General features: G+C 36.9%; 1 long non-coding RNA gene across 2 annotated transcripts; it reads left to right on the top strand.

Moving 5' to 3' along the window:
- The first annotated feature begins 2,008 nt into the window (after window positions 1–2,008).
- LOC115490662 (uncharacterized) lies at window positions 2,009–15,819 on the top strand. Of its 2 annotated transcripts, none has more exons than XR_003956702.4 (4): window positions 2,009–2,116; window positions 11,237–11,501; window positions 12,077–12,175; window positions 12,501–15,819. It is a non-coding gene; the product is annotated as an uncharacterized lncRNA (long non-coding RNA). The 2 variants fall into 2 exon arrangements; XR_012053808.1 differs by lacking the exon at window positions 2,009–2,116 and adding an exon at window positions 9,083–9,206.
- The last annotated feature ends 452 nt before the right edge of the window (window positions 15,820–16,271 follow it).

Here is a 16,271-nt window from a genome sequence, read left to right as displayed (position 1 = left end):
GTCCTCTCTCTCAAGAAGCAGCCCATAAAGCCCCAATGTGTTGTGTTCTGCTACCAGTTCCTGACACCAAATGCAAGTATTTGCAAACAATTCTGGCTGTATATCATAGGAGTCATTTGCACACCTGGAGGTCTTAGACTGGGCAGACTACTATAGGTTTTCTGCTGTAAACACTCAAAATTATCATGTTCTGAACTGAGCTTGGCCTCTACTGTAGATCTCAAGGAAATCCTCAAAAGAGGGCTACACAGAATCATGACAAATACAGCTAGAAACCATAGTCTGTCTTAAATTCACTGCCAGTTGAATTTTCCAAAAATTATTCCTGCACATTAGTGCATAGTAATTAGGATGGAGGGCAACACAGAGGAATCAGAGAGATAAAGACAGACTGAAAACTATGTTTACTGTTTCCATAGTTCAATGTCTTCCTCAGTTGGAAAAAAAAATAAAGCAAACTATGGGAAAAGCATCCTTACAGCAAACAAAAAAAAAAAAAAACATATTCTGCATCCAATATTTCTCACAGAAGCAGTTAGTCTGACACTGAAGAAATGGCATTTTTCCCTATCTAATTTCTATGCAATCAAGGTTCTTGTCACATTTCCTAGGAGAAAGCACCAATATTTTCACATGATTAACCACACTGTTTTTTTATAGCAAGAATGACAGGAAATTGTATTAGTTTTATGAAGGTGGATTTACACTTATTTGGGTGGTATCTTATTTTCTTATGTGTTACTTATGGTAGTATCTGCATACAAACAATCTAGAAATGTTGAATTAATTAAAACACACCAACAATAAAAAGCAGCCTCTTAAACTTCCATTGAACTTGTGTAAAATTGCAACAGTTGAATTCATTTTGTTTTCAAGTATCAGTAGTCAGGTGCCTTACAATTCAACTGTGGTTCCTTCAAACACCTGTCAGATATATTGGAGATGTTTACCTGATTTCAGAACATTTATTTCAGAGTTCAAAAATACTCTGTGTCTATTTGTTTGTTTATATATATATACATGAAATTCATGCATATGTGTATATGAATTTTATCAAATCTTCTTGTCTCTTGACTGATTTTGGGTTTTTTAAAATGACATGTAATCGCTTTAAAAATATGGTTCTACTTATTTCAGCTGTACATTTCACAGCTGAAATACAACACCAGTTAATCTCCAGATGGATAATTGATATGTTTCCTAATAATGAGATGTTTGAAGATATTACTGCAGTGTTGTGTATAGGCCTAGACATTTTGGTTTTTTCATAAAGGTTAAATACTCCTGCGCAAACCCACCACAACTCCTCACAACAAGAACTTGTTTAGATCTGTGCACATTTTATTTTATGCATATATTTGTGAGTCTGAGAGATGTGAGAATAAGTTAACTTGAAAAGTCTGGAGAGATTTCTGTCATCCAGAAGTCTGACATCCTTACCTGTTGTCACAGTCCAAGGGGACATCCTGAAATCAGAGCTTTCAGTGGCAAACATCAATAACCAACTTTTCAAGAGCATATCACTAATAAAGTAAGGACAAAAAAAAGGTACTACTACTCAGGATCAGTGATGATGTCTCTCTAATCCAATATTATACTGTTATTGGCACTAGGTAAGACTCTACATGAGCGAGACATAAAATTATATGGTCTCACTATCAGCATGCCATTCTCACAAAATTGTGGATGTCTTGTGGCTGTCTTCTGCTTTTCAGCACAGGGCTTTAGTTTTCTTCTGATACTTTTCTTTAAAATTAAGATAAAAGACTAATGACTTGCAAACTGTAAATCACATTCAGTGGTTACACCTATAAAATAAGCACAAATGTTAAAGGAAAGGCAAGGCATTGTTTACAGATTTTAAAGGTATTTTGCAAGATGATAAAGATTAATGTGCCACCTCCCTTCTGCCAAATATTGGAAGCCATAAATTTGCAGATTTTGTACATTTTGTTTCAGGAGAGCTATGCAGATTGTACTTTCCCCTTCTCCCCTGCCTTATACATTGCAGTTTTGAGATGAAGAGAACTCTGTGTCATGCACCTGGGAATAGCATATTTCAGTGGAAGCACTCATCTCTCACTGACATCATCCAAGTGCAGGAAGCATGAAGGAGGTGAGTCTTTCACCAGCCTTTTCAGCAAAAGACAGTTTCAGCTTGGGTGAACATTTTGTAGGTCTCTCATTACTGGTATTAGAGGCTCTTTCTGCAAGCCTTTCATTATCATATAGTAATTCAGAGGTAACTACAAAATCTACTAGTCAAGATTTAAATGGAAAATATGTTAAAACCCAAGACCAAGAAGAAATTAGGAATAAATTATATACAGCTTTTGTCAAAGCTACATCACCTCTGCTCCAAAACCAAAGCTGTCCCAGGACAGCTTTTCCTTGAGACTGTGGTGAGTAATGTGTGAGGTAGGCAGGGACACAGTGGAGTGGTAAGCAGAGCAGAGATGCATGGGTGCAGTGTAGTACAGCAGGGTCTAACCTTGCTGCATCCAGCTTCAATTGCAGAGCTATTGTGAAATCAGTGTATTGTCCACCACCACCAGATCACCAGTCTGGTAACAGTGGGGTTTAACTTCTTGTTAGAAAAGCTTTCTGACTTCATAGCTTCCTATCTCAATTATCACCTTTTTCATCTCATTTTCATCTTATCAGTTGGATCCCAATTTTCAGGAACTGATTTGGAAATTCTTAGTGATATCAGTAGTCAAAGGAAGTTAATAGAAAGAATTCAGCTGGACAAAAACATTCCTTGAAATATGTGTTGCTGGGAGGACAGGCATCAGCATAGATTTAAATTACTTTAATAAAGATATATTGGAATGGTGTATGAAGAAATCGGTATACCCCATGGAGATTTAGGAATTGTATCTATTCTTTGTCCCCTCCAACTGTGTTGCTTATACATAACTCTTCAGCATAAGATGACATACACAAATTCACACTGCAGCTTTAAGATCACTTGTGTGTTTATTTTAGATTTGGTTCAACCATATCTCTGAATAGATACCAGACTGGATGGAAATATGTATATTGTAGCAGTGTTTTCAGTACACACACACCTGTTTTCTGCTGAGACTGAGTGGAGCAACAGGAGACATTCTCTCCCAGGGGAATTCTCAGTTGACGACTTGCAGCTGAATTACAACACTTACAACAACAACAGATTGTGATACAAAGTGGATGCCTCCAACTCTGCCCCTGTAACACGCTTTTTTTTCTTTTTTTTTTTTTGTCTTCTGTTTTTCTTTTTCCTTTTATTTTACGTCTTAAATAACATATTTGGTTGCAGTTTCAGTAAAAGCCACAGTTTCACCTTTTCTTTTTGTGTCTTTCATACAAACATCTCCATTTGCTTGAAATCACTACCACAATGCTCTTGTTACGAATAACATATATAGGTAACCATGTACTCTGCCTCATGGTTACCTTTATTACATTAGACATGCATAACACATACATATTCTACCATAAATTAATATTTAAAGAAGGCATTAAATTTTCTCCCACTTTCATTATAAAGCTAAATTCAGAGTTAATGGTCCCAATCAACACAGAGTTATTAAAGTAATCCTTAAGTATTAATAATAATAACAATAACAACAACAGCAATAATGATAATCATATAATGCAGTAAGAAAATAATACAATAGCTCCTAGATTTGGAACTGAGGCCATCCCCCTAACTTTGTGTATGTACTTGCACTTATCAGGAAGTTTTCATACTAAATGCTAACTCCTGTGCAGAAGGAATTTTGACAGTAAAGGTTTCTCAGGCTCAGGAAGGAATTTATCAAACCAGAGTGAGAAACAGAGCTATGAATAGCCAATATTTCAGTGATTATGACGTTCATTTGGAACGCGTTCGAATCTTTGGTCCATCAGCTCAGACTAGGATCCAAATGAGCTGCCTTGAAACTGTTACTCAGGTACAATTCTCTGCTTTTAAAAGTTCTTATTTCACTCTAACTCTGAAAATTAAGGTTTTGGGAGAAAAATAAAAGGAAGGAAGAGCTAATTTTTTTCTTTGCATTGTTATGTTATGTGAGGTGGTTAGTTATATATGCAGGAGGGGGGGGTTATTAGCTCAGTTGGTCAAGCATGGTGCTAATAATGCCAATGCCATGGGTTCAGTCCCCGTACAGGTCACTTAAGGGCTGGACTCAATTATCCTTGTGGGTCCCTTCCAACTCAGAAGATTCTGTGACTGCATAGCAGTGCCTCATGGGTAGGATGACCACTGAAGCAGGTTCCATTTGGAAGAAAGTAATGGGATTGGGTCTGTTTACAAAACCCAGTGCTAAAAAATGAACTAATTCCCATGTCAACCTGTCCTGCATGGCCAAATTTCACCTTGAGATACTCCAGTGCAGATGAATTGAATGGAGATAGGTTACATTCATATAATTAATAAAGGATTGACATATGTAGTAAAAATCTGTATAAAAAAAGATCCTCTACACTGTACAATTACTTGATTTAATTAGGATTTTATTATATCAATCCTATGGAATAAAGTAGTAATTTTCCTGTTGCATCAATATTTCTTTACCATTTTAATTTATAATGATATAAATCTTCCAAAAGTTAATAAAAATAAATAATCAGTAGGATTTTTTCCCCAGTATAAGGAAGCTCATCATCCTCTGTCCTTCTACTGAACAAGGGTTGTGCAAGTAGTACCCTAGAAAATGTTAGTAAGACGTAATAAATATTGCTCCCTCAATATCCACAAGAGTTCTTCAGTTTTGCTGCTTCTTTTTACCAATTATTGTCATAACAGAAATATTGCTAAAACATGATTTTTCTAAGCACTTCATTGGAGTGATTATTGCAGAGACACCTTCAAACCCATCCAAATTAATCTCAATAAAAACATAAACAGAGGCCCGTTAAATGCCTATTTTGTCTCATACTGTTGCACACTTCTAAATAAGAAAGATTTTTGGCTTTTTTTTCCCTTCCCTAAGTCTGATATCCTAAATACCAAACTGGATATATGCAACCTTTGTAGATACAACACATTGCTCTTTCATGATCTTATTTCTGACTTTTGCAAGATATTGATTTTATGTCATAATGTGATGATGAGCTCCTTCTCTAGGTGGCTGGATGTACTAGAAAATGGTCTAGTGTTTATGCAATGGCTTCTTTTTACTTGGCCTGAAAATTTTATTTATGTCTGTACAATTAAATCAACTCTATTCCTTCATCTCTGCCTCCTGTTACTGTGGATACAGAGAGAATAGGATTGTGCATTCTCATTTGAAGTTGTAACTAACACAAAAGTCAATAGCATTTTGCACCTCTGCTTTTCCATGCTTTCTTCAGTCATACCTTGGCATCTCTGCACATTCTGAAGATCAAGTGCAGGCTTTACAGGACTGAACATTTAATAGCCTACAGAATAGGTGTAATAAAGTGGCAGATCCAGAGTAGAGGAAAATTAAATACTCCTGAGTTATTTTATTAAAATTTCAGTTCTTCAGAGCTTATAGTTGTAGGCAGGGATGGAATTTCAAAAATGCAATTTCAGAGTACTTTCATGGAGTTTGTCGCTTGACTGCTGAAAGCTGTAATCATCACTATAAAAGTGTGGGATGCAGTGCCAGTATAGCATATCCTACACCAGCGTAATAAGTCATGTTTTACAAATAAACTCTACTAAGAATCAGGCAGATTAATCCAGTCCTACCTAATAACACTGCAAGCTCTGGGTGTATCCAGTAAATTTTTTTAAATGTGCATTTAATAAACATCATATTTTATGATGAAGTGGAATATTTTATTCATTGGATCTCAATTCTACAGAATCATATGGGAAGATACTGACTGATTCCTTAAGCAGAAAGAAACTACTTAATAAAATTCAGCCTGTGCTCTTTAGCTAAGTACACCACAAATAATGCTTTCCATGCTGAAGCTCTCTTCACATCAGGATGCTGTGAAATAACTCATGGAAGTCTTTGACAGCTGAAAGTTCAAAACCTCACAGAAGGTGTCAAATGAATTGTTGGAGTTAGTTTCTTGATGCAGGTGGCAGAACCTTGTTCTTTTCTGTCTCTATTGCAGGGAAGAACATGATTTCAGCATTCTATAACTTAATTGTAACACTTCTTCTGAAGGTGATGGATTTGTGGAAGCTGGTTTTCAAACACTTATTTAGATAGAAACTGGTCCCCTTCAGACACAAAAAATTCTTGCATTTCAGGAAAAAAAGGGCAAAAAGGACATGCTCAATTAGATGGAAAAATCAAGATTAATGAGTATGACAAAATCCCTCCTGATCCATAAGGTTTGTGTTTGCTTCCTACTAACTTTCTCTAAGAACAGCTCCTCTTGTCCTATCCAAAAGATATTGCTTGAAATCTGCGTGCTTTTCGTGACTTAATAAGGTAGGGGAGATGGGTGCAGAACAACAATGTACTGATTTTATCTTTCTTAAGTGTTTGAAAAATCTCAAATTTTCCAGAATATTTACAAAATAATGTATGGAAAGAAGTATAAGTATATTTCACAGCAGTGAGTTTTCTTTGTACCAAGATCAAAGACTTTGAATTTGCGTGTGTTAAAGTATGCATTGTTTGAATGTACAGCACTTGCACAGATGCCCTTGACCATTTTTGTTTTGAAAACCCGTAGCTGGAAGATTTGGCAGTTTTAAATATTTCACTTTTTCTCTAGGACATTGATAAGGAGAATGAGTGGCATTGGGCCAGGACAAATAACCTGCGTTAACCCATAAGGAAGAAAATTTTCATTTGGTTGAGAAGGTTTTCCTTTGGCCATAGTCTTTGACCCACGTAACTTAGCCTGTCTTTAGTTCATTTAGTACATACCCCATTGATTTTGTATAGCCTTATTTTAAAAATGAATCACATTGTTCCAAAGCCATATTTTATCTTGTCTGTAATATGTGATTAATAATGGTAGCAGGAAGAATTAGGACAATTATTTTTATGCAATTCTTTGGTTAAAGAGTCCAGTTTTTACAAATAAGTATAGCTGTGGCTCAGACCATTAACACATGATCATACTTCCTAAAATTTCTTTCTTCTCCAGAAGCATTTAGGAAGTCTGTGTCAAATCGTTCACTGTCCTATAAATATCAAATATATTTTTGCCTAAATAAAAGAAAAAATTTAAAAAATTAAAAAGGAGAAAACACATCTTGATATGAATAGCAATGTTCTGAAGAAATTCCAAATAAGAGCTGCCTAGTCAGAAAATGGCTCAAAGTCTCTCTTCAGTTCAGTATAACATCCACTGCTCTGCTGCTCATCCAGTGAGCATCCCAGATTGTCAGAAGCAGTTTTCTGCTGCTGGTCTGTTGCCCATACAGGGTGTTCAGTTCTCCATTGGAGATCCCAAAGGAGAATGGAGCCCTTGGTCAGGTCCAGGCATCTCTGGCTGAACTCTTCTGTCTGCTACAGCTGAGCCTCTGCTTTCACTCCCAGTTTAAATGATTCTACTAGAGAATTGAAGGTCTCTCTCATACGACCTTATATTCTTCAGAGTACCCATGCGTTACTATAAGCATAGTGATATCCACCACTTACTTATTCAAACCTACCTCCAGGGGAATGAATAAATCTCAGCAGACAGAACTATTGGTAAACATAACTGCAATGTGTGCTAGTAAAGTAAAGTCAGCTAGAAGTGATTTTTGTGCCCTAGCAAGAGAACAGGATTAAATTATTTTAACTTTTAAAACTAACTTTTTGTCTGGATTTCTTTCACCTGGAGAAAAATCTACATTTTGCATTCTTAAACTAGATTCAAAAGTTCTCTGTTGTCAGAAATTTACTGGCCACGAGCAAGTTTATAAATTATGATCAGATTCTTTTTGATGTTTTGCTCAGGCTATGGACAGACATATTTTTGCATGGTAACTATTCATCTTGACAGTTTTATCCTACAGTCAGACAAAGTAAAATTTATTGTCTTTTTGGGAAGAAATTAAAAAGCAAGCTCATGTGCTTATCACCTTCATTTTAGTGAATAAATTAAGCTTCTAAACTCTCTAACATTCACTACAGAATGGAAGGGGCAGGAGGCTTCCCAGCTAATTTCATGCTTTTAATTCTCCTTCTATTTTTTTCCAAACATATTTGCAAAATCTAAATATTCTCCTTGAATACATACATTCCAGTACATATATCAGTAATGTTGTATATAAAGAAGTAATGTCCCCATACCAGTTTTATCTAATAAGATCCAGTGGATTTTTATTTCTCCAAGATACAGTTTTCATATGCTATAGTCCTATCAGACTTTTGTAAGACCATAATTTAAAAAAAAAGTCACAAAGAATATGAGCACCTTAAATATCTATAGCTAATTACATCATCAGGATCTTAATATGAAAATCAACCCAAAACAAAAACAATTAAGTTTATAACTACAAACAACTAAACAGTCACAATGTAAACACTGACACCATCTCATTCATTTTTTTTTCTTAGACAGTGAATAAGTTCTACAGTAAAGGAAAGCTGACTTGAAAGGCATTATCCAGATTTCATTTTTATAAGCTAAGCGCACTCCTTTCAGGCACAATGTTAATAACAGTATTTTTCCAGAAGTAAAATTTTAGCATCTAGTGTGAAGAGAATGTATTAGATATTCTCACCATCATTGCAGCCTCCATTTACTCACTGTCTGTAGTGTCTCTTGCTGCCACCCAAATACACTACTCTACAATGTAAGACTAATACATGCAGGAAAGTATTTCCTCCACAACGTGATATGGGATCTGTTTTCAACCTTATACTGCGTTTTTGGGCAGCACTGTTGACTGTCAACCCAGTAAAATACAATACTAGTATTTAAAGTTTCCTAACAAGAACGGAGAAAATGCTAAACTATGGATATATTTTTCACATAGAAGTGATTTATTAATTTTTTTGTACAGATAGTGCATGTTATATAAGACCTCAAAATTTGTGACATATGCTACTTATGCAGCATATGTTGTACTAGGGCTACTTGAGGCGATGTTATACCAGCATCATAATGTTTACTGATTAATAGCAATATGTTATGCCTGCTTACTTGCCCTTTCTTACCCTTACAGGAATTCCATCAGAGATTTCTACATTGATTCTGCTGCTACACAGTTACTGCACTAATTGGGCCATACTTAGCTGTTTTACCAGCTCCTGAAATGCCATGCTGTATGACATCATTATTATATAGTAGGTACTACATGCCAGCTCTATGAAAATCTTTCAGAAAAGTTTATTAATAAAACAATGAGCATGATACCACATACCAGACCATTTCTATCCACCAGTTTCCAGAATGACACATTGACAAAACACGGACAGATATCGCATTTGTTCACAACACTGAACTGCTGGAAGGAAAGCATCTAAGAAGAAAATTCAGAGGTATTGTGGTCAGTTTAAGAAGAAAAAAAAATCAAATGTATCCACTTTCTCATGGAGCTTACAGAAAGAGTAACCTTGTGCCCCTCATCGCAGATAAAGCCATCCACCTCACCACACAGATTTCACGGTTTATTCTGAGTTGGAAGAGTTCCACAAGAATCAAGTCCAGCTCTAAAGTGAATGGTCAATAAGGGTGTCAAACCCACAACCCAGGTGTCATCAGCACCATGGTCCCACCAGCTGGGCTAATGTTAGACCCAGACCTCATTCCCAGAAAGGAAGCTGCAGTGATTTCAATGATATGTTAGACAATGTCATTTAGCCACCAAATGGACCATCTTTGCCTGTAAACTGCCATGCTTTCCTGGGGACGGAGGACATGTCCTGGGGACATGCTTTCCTGTACCAAGACGGAGGGGAACTTTTATGAGTTCCCCTCCGTCTTGGTACACTTGAGAATATTTCTATAGGTACAAAATCAAAAAATTGTGGAGTGGGAAGGAAAGAAAACACAAATGAGAAATGTCTGGCTGAGCAGCTAACAGGAAAAGAAAGGAGAGGAGTCAAGAGAGAAAAAGAGTGTTCAGCAGGAAAAAGGAGAAGTATAGACAACGAGCTGAGAGGAAGGAAGAAAAGGAAAGGGGACTGAAAAAAAAACTGGAAAGAAGAATAAGGTAAATAAACAAATAATAGAAAGGGAAGAATGAAGTGAAAAGATGTGAAGAGAGGCAACAGCTCCATGTCAGATATTCAACTGAAAAGAACTGAGATTAAGTGTTGTGATAAACACATTGATACAAAATATCAAAGACAAAAACTTATGGAAGTATACTGAGAAAACAAGTAGGATGACTATGAAAAACACGATTACTAAAATGCGAGCTACATTTTGCTATGGCATGAGTAGACACGAGAAGGTTTGAAATATAAATAGCACTGAGAGAAGAAAGGAAGTTTTAATCCTGCATTCACACGTATCTATTCCCATTACTAAAATACTGCCAGTTATCTAACACAAATGTGTAGTACGGGCAGGAGCATGTGCATCAAACTTCAGTGGAGCATGAATAAAATAAAAGTGATTGCAGCCATTGTAGTCTTACTATCACTTCATTTTCTTCAGCTCTTGGGTGAGAGAGCAGAATTACTGTGTATGTTATTTTAGCACCTACGCTCATCCTGCTATGTCTCTACATTCTCATTGTTTAAAGCAGTTTTATGATGAGTGACATAGTTATAGTGTTTTCCACATTAGGTTTTTTATTAAGTGGGACACTAAAGTAACAAGAAAAATCCATATCAAATGAGCCTCCATTTTTAATGGTTTACTGCATCTGCTCTATTTTCTAACTGCTATTTTGTTTAACAGGAGACTGAGACTCATGAAATCTTCTGTAAAATTAACATCTTACCAGAGAATTGTCCTTGGACCAAATCCAACTATAATAAATCCCATCATACTTTGCCTTCATTCTTCTACACCTGGACTCTGAATAGCCCCCTGTATACCTAATATCTGTTCCTGCACTGCACCTATTTCCCATCTTCCCAAGCACTTAGTTCTGTGCTATCTCATTTTCATGATCTGTGCTGTTCAAGTGATCCATTTTCAGATAAATCAAATATTAGTGCAGGTACTGTTCCTTCACAGGCACATTTTCTCAACAGCTGCTGCAGACTTGGACAAATAATCCAGAATGTTCCAGCATACTGCAAAGTCAGATATATTATCTGCCCATACTGTCAGAAATGAATTAATATTGCAGTTACTTAGATGTGAAACTGTTGTTTGTTTTGTTTTTTTTTTTTTAATAATCTCTTTTCCAACTCCACAGTGTTCCCTTGCTTGTATGAATTAATGCATCAGGGTGATCAGGGTGGAACCATCCTGTGTAGCGGATGGCAGAGCAGAAGCTGCAGGAGCACACAGTCTCACAGATTCACCGTTCATCAACTGGCAGTCCTGGTGCACACCATTTATGGCAATTAAGAAGAAACACACTGCCATCCAAACAAACCAAGAAAAATTGTATCAACTGAACCTTTACCTCTGGGAGGACGTGGTCACAGAGTTGCTGGAAAAGTTCATCTGCCGCCCAGGTTAGGACAGACGTGTCCAAATCCAAACAAAATGCCTGAAGTAACCAGTGTGATGCCAATCAGTGAAGGACCCAACAGCACTGTAGCAAAAGTTTATACTACCGTGACCGCTGCAGTTTATTCAAATGTGATCAAGTTGGCTGAAATAGGAGCTAGCATTTAGGTAACACAGGTGTGAACACCTTGAGGACATTTATCATGAGCATGGTCCATGTTTTTTCTGGAACAACCCACAAAAAAGCCCAACATCAATTACAGAGGTAAGCAATCCTTTGTAGCTGTGCAGTAACTAGGTAAGATGTTTCTATAGAAACAGTGTTACCAGTGCTCTTGTCATCAGAACAGAAATCCCAAGCGAACTATGCCTTGAACTATTCCATGATTTTTTTATTTTTTTTTCTCAGAAGGACATATCTTGCTCAGGAGAGCCTATGTCTTATCTAACATGTATGCAAAGTACTTGACCTGGGATTGCCTGGGAACAAACCCAGAACCAGATAATTCAGCAGAACACGGGTTCACCGTAAGTGATGTCTGCGCCTTCCTCACATTCTCCATGCTTCTTTTTCAATTAGGTTCTGTCCTGACAATCCATGGTCAGGCAGAAGATTTGCTGAAACCCTTGGCAGTCGGAGGTTGGAGGTGGCCTGAGCATTTGGCAAGCTGAAAGCAAGGTAAGGCAGCTTACAAAGCCATTTGCATGACAGTGTGGCCAACACCATCTGTACTTCTGTGACCTGCTGTGCCCCAGCACAGTTTCTGGGTCAAAATTTACACCGAAAGTGAAAAAAGCCACAATCACTTCTAGTTTAGACACATCACACAGACAACAGTGCACCAATCATTTCTGGGGCAAACAATATCAAGTGTACTGCTAATGTAACTGAAGCAGTATAAGATGGAATTTTTTGTAGCATTACTGCCCAAATTTTTACATTCTGGTAAAAACAAAATAAATCCTAATACTTTTTTCTCTCCACAATTCTTGTACTTTAAAAGACAATAACAGGTAATAGAGGAGCCAGTGCAGAAAGATGTGTGCTGTTGGACCTTATGGTGACAAACAGAGAAAGTCTGGAGATGTGATGTGAGCACTGGGGGAAGCCTTGACTACAACAACCACAAGATCAAGGAGTTTGGTATCTGCAAGAAGCCAAGCAATGAAAAGGTTACAAACCTGACCTTCAGAACAACTTTGCCCTCTTCAGGAATCTTCTTGGAATAATCATATGGGAATATGCCTTAGAGAATGAATGAGAAATTTAGCAAAAAAGGCAAGAGACCTGCACGGATGAACAAGAAACTCCTATGAAAACGCACACATTAGCAGGAGATACATGAGGTCTAGGGGACGTGATATTTGGGATGAATATAGGGAAGTTATCAGAGTATACAGAAATGAAATGAGAAAGGCCAAGGCCCATTTGGAACTAAATATGACTAAGGATGTCACGGACAACAAGAAGAACTTTTCCAATTAATTTTAATATAAATCAATTTCAATGTAATTTAAATTAATAACAAAAGTAATACTAAGGAAAATGTGGACCCACCATTGAATGGAACAGGAAACTGCAGCAGAACTTTCAAAGAAAGCTGAACACCTTCTTTCTTTCAGTCTTCATTGACAACACCAGCCCTCAGGAGTCCCTGACCCAAAAGACCACAGAGGTCTGGAGGAAGGATGACTTTCCATTGTTTGAGGAGGTTCAGGCTACGGACCATTTGGTCAAATTTGACATCCACAAGTCCATGGGCTCTGGTGGGATTTGCCAAAGAGTGCCAAGGGAACTGGCACACACCATTGTTATGGCACTCTCATCTTTGTAAGATCATGGCAGTCAGGAGAGAGGCCAGGGGGCTGGAAGAAAGTAAATGTCACCCCAGTATTCAAAAAGGGAGAGAAGGAGGAACAGGCCAGTCAGCCTCACCTGGAAGAGAATGTTCTGGAGATCATTTTAATCATGTAGAAGACAAGATGGTGATCAGTAGTCAGTATGCATTCACCGAAGGGAAGTCATGCTTAACCAGCCTGATTACTTTTCATGATGGGACAACTGGCTGGAGACTTGGGGGGAGAGCAGTGGGTGTTGCCTACCTGGATTTCAGAAAGGATTTCAACAAGGTTTTCCATGAGATCCTCATAGGTGAGCTCAGGGAGAGTGAGCTGAATGAGTGGATAGTGAGGTGGATTGAGAACTGGCAGAGTTCAGAGGGTTGTTATCAGTGGTACAAGTTGAAGACCTGTAACTAGTGGTGTTCCCCAAGGTTCAGTATTGAGCCCAGTATTGTTTAACCTATTACGTGCCATACGGACACAATCTTGAGCAACGTGCTCTAGGATGATTCTGCTTGAGCAGGGAGGTCGGACTGGGTGGCCTTACCCATTCTATGATTCTGTAAAAAACTAGCATGAAATATGTCCTTTGGTAGTTAAAACAAAATCCTCAACAGTTTTAAGGTATCAGGACCTATTTGCAAAAGTCTAAAAGGTACATTCATATTCACCTTTGAATTATTTTAAATTTAAAGGAAACTATACTGTGATAAGTTTCATTTTAATTGCATCATACATAAAAAAACCTCACTAATCTGCATTTCACTTATGTATGAACAGTCCAAAACTGCCTTCAATTTCTTCCAGTGTCTACTTTAAAGTCTTTCTTTCTGTAGGTTGTGTTCCAGTATGCATATGAACACTATCATGCTCATTGCTGGATGCTGGAAGATCTCAGCAATGGATACGGATGATGATGAGGAAGAATAACAGGTCAGGCTCACCTGTGTATTTTCTAGAATGGTCACTTGTTTTTCTGCAGGTGTCCTCTTGACTGCAAACATTGTGGAGCAGAAATAATTTTTAGCATAATAACACTTCAGATACTCCACTAGCTCTTAATAAAAGAAAAACAAAAAATGCAGATAATTATAGCCAAATAACAACCCGTAAAAGGAATTAATGAAACTTTTGTGGATTGACTACCCTCTGGTTTTCATTATTTATTCACTTTGATGTTAATTTGCAAAATTCTGTAATTCACCATAGCTCTCCCTATCATTAATGCAAATTAACAAGTTTCTACTGTAATGCAGTTATTATTATCTTCTCTTGCATGTATGCACACATTTCTTTAATTAAAATATGCTGTATTTTTAAAAATCAGATTACCAGGTACAAAGGAAACAGAAAATATGAACAATGTACTTAGCTATTTAGATAAAAGCTAGGAGCATTGAGAATGACAGAGGTCTTTTTATTTGTTTAATAAAAATTAGACAAATGTAAGAGAAAAATTTTAATGGGATGGTTTCAGTGGACTTTCCTCCAGAAGCACTGCATGTATATTGTATCTGTTGAGGATTACTAACAAACCACCAATTCATTTGTAGACATTATACAGTTATATATTACATACACTAAGTTGTAGAAGTGAAAAACAAAAAATTAAATAACCAACATTTTATAAATTTTAACATAGAATAAATAATATTTTTTCTCTCTTATCAGTCAAGCTGCCCTTTTCTTATAAGATACAAAAATTTTATTCATTGATGCTAAAGGCTACTGTGCAGTTTCTCAATAACAGAATTTTAATACAGGAAGCGTTCTAATCCAAAATTCTATATTCAATATAAACTTAATAAAGGTGAAGATGACCAGTCAAAATATTGAAAAGGGTTTTTTTGCATTTTTTGTTCATATGTTCAATATTTTTCATTTCCAAAATTTCAGAAGTTCATCGCTTAAAAGATGATTTTACTGTTATATACAAATGAGGGTTGTCATGTCACAACATTTGACAGGTATGCAATTTTCTGATTGAACAGGAATATCATGCTCACCTACCCTATAATTCATTTGTATTGGCTTGACTTTTCATCTATTTTCCAGTATTTGGGAAGGCATACAAAAGTTGTGAAGTCTTACCATTTTCACAGTTGAATTAGTTACACTATCACTCCCATCAAGATTAACTGAAGACAATGGCAGCACATATGTCATGTAAGAAATTTCCCTCCTTGGGTGTCTTCTGCTGTCATGTTACCTTGCTTTCAAGTTCATGCTCGAGCCCAAACCTCCCAGTTGTCCCGAATGAATGTGTGTTGGCTCACACTTTTGTGCAACTGAAGAACAAGGCATCTGTATCTTCAGAAAGGCATGAGGCCAGGGGCCAGCAGCACAGAATGTCTTGTGTTTAAGTCCCAATTCCGCAGACTGAAAGCAACAAGCAGTTGACTGGCACAGCAGGACTTGCTCATATACCTACACACTTGGCCGATCTATATTAGCAGGATCTTGTTACTGTGAATTTTCCAAGGGTGTCTCTTAATTCATGGATTTTTGTATTGTTTCTACAAAAAGGGAAAAAAAAAAAAAAAAAAAAAAAAAAAAAAAAAAAAAAGCACCTTCACCTTGTTGAAGTTTTTTGTAATGGCAGCATGGTCAATTCCCTGAAAAAGAAGAAGAGCAGAATGCTGTAGTCAGACAAGGAAGTCTTTATTGACAACACAAAATACTTCCCAGAAGGAGATGGTAAGTGCTTATTAAAGAGGAGAGAAGGGGGAGGAATAAAAGGGGAGAAAGCTGTAACACAGAAGATTAACACTATTTTTAGGCTAAAAAAATCAATTCTCCAGGATGAATCTGACCCCAGAAAATGAGAGTCCCTGTATCACAGGACTTAGCACAAGATGGAGCGAACCAGGAGGCTGAAAAAAAGTGAAAAAACCATTGGTTGAATGAAAAGAGGGAGAGAAAAGAAAGCAGTG

Source organism: Taeniopygia guttata, chromosome 1A, assembly GCF_048771995.1.
Source record: "Taeniopygia guttata chromosome 1A, bTaeGut7.mat, whole genome shotgun sequence".
Lineage (NCBI taxonomy): Eukaryota > Metazoa > Chordata > Aves > Passeriformes > Estrildidae > Taeniopygia > Taeniopygia guttata.
The sequence above is the reverse complement of the archived record's forward strand: the minus strand, read 5'-3'. Positions and strand labels throughout refer to the sequence as shown.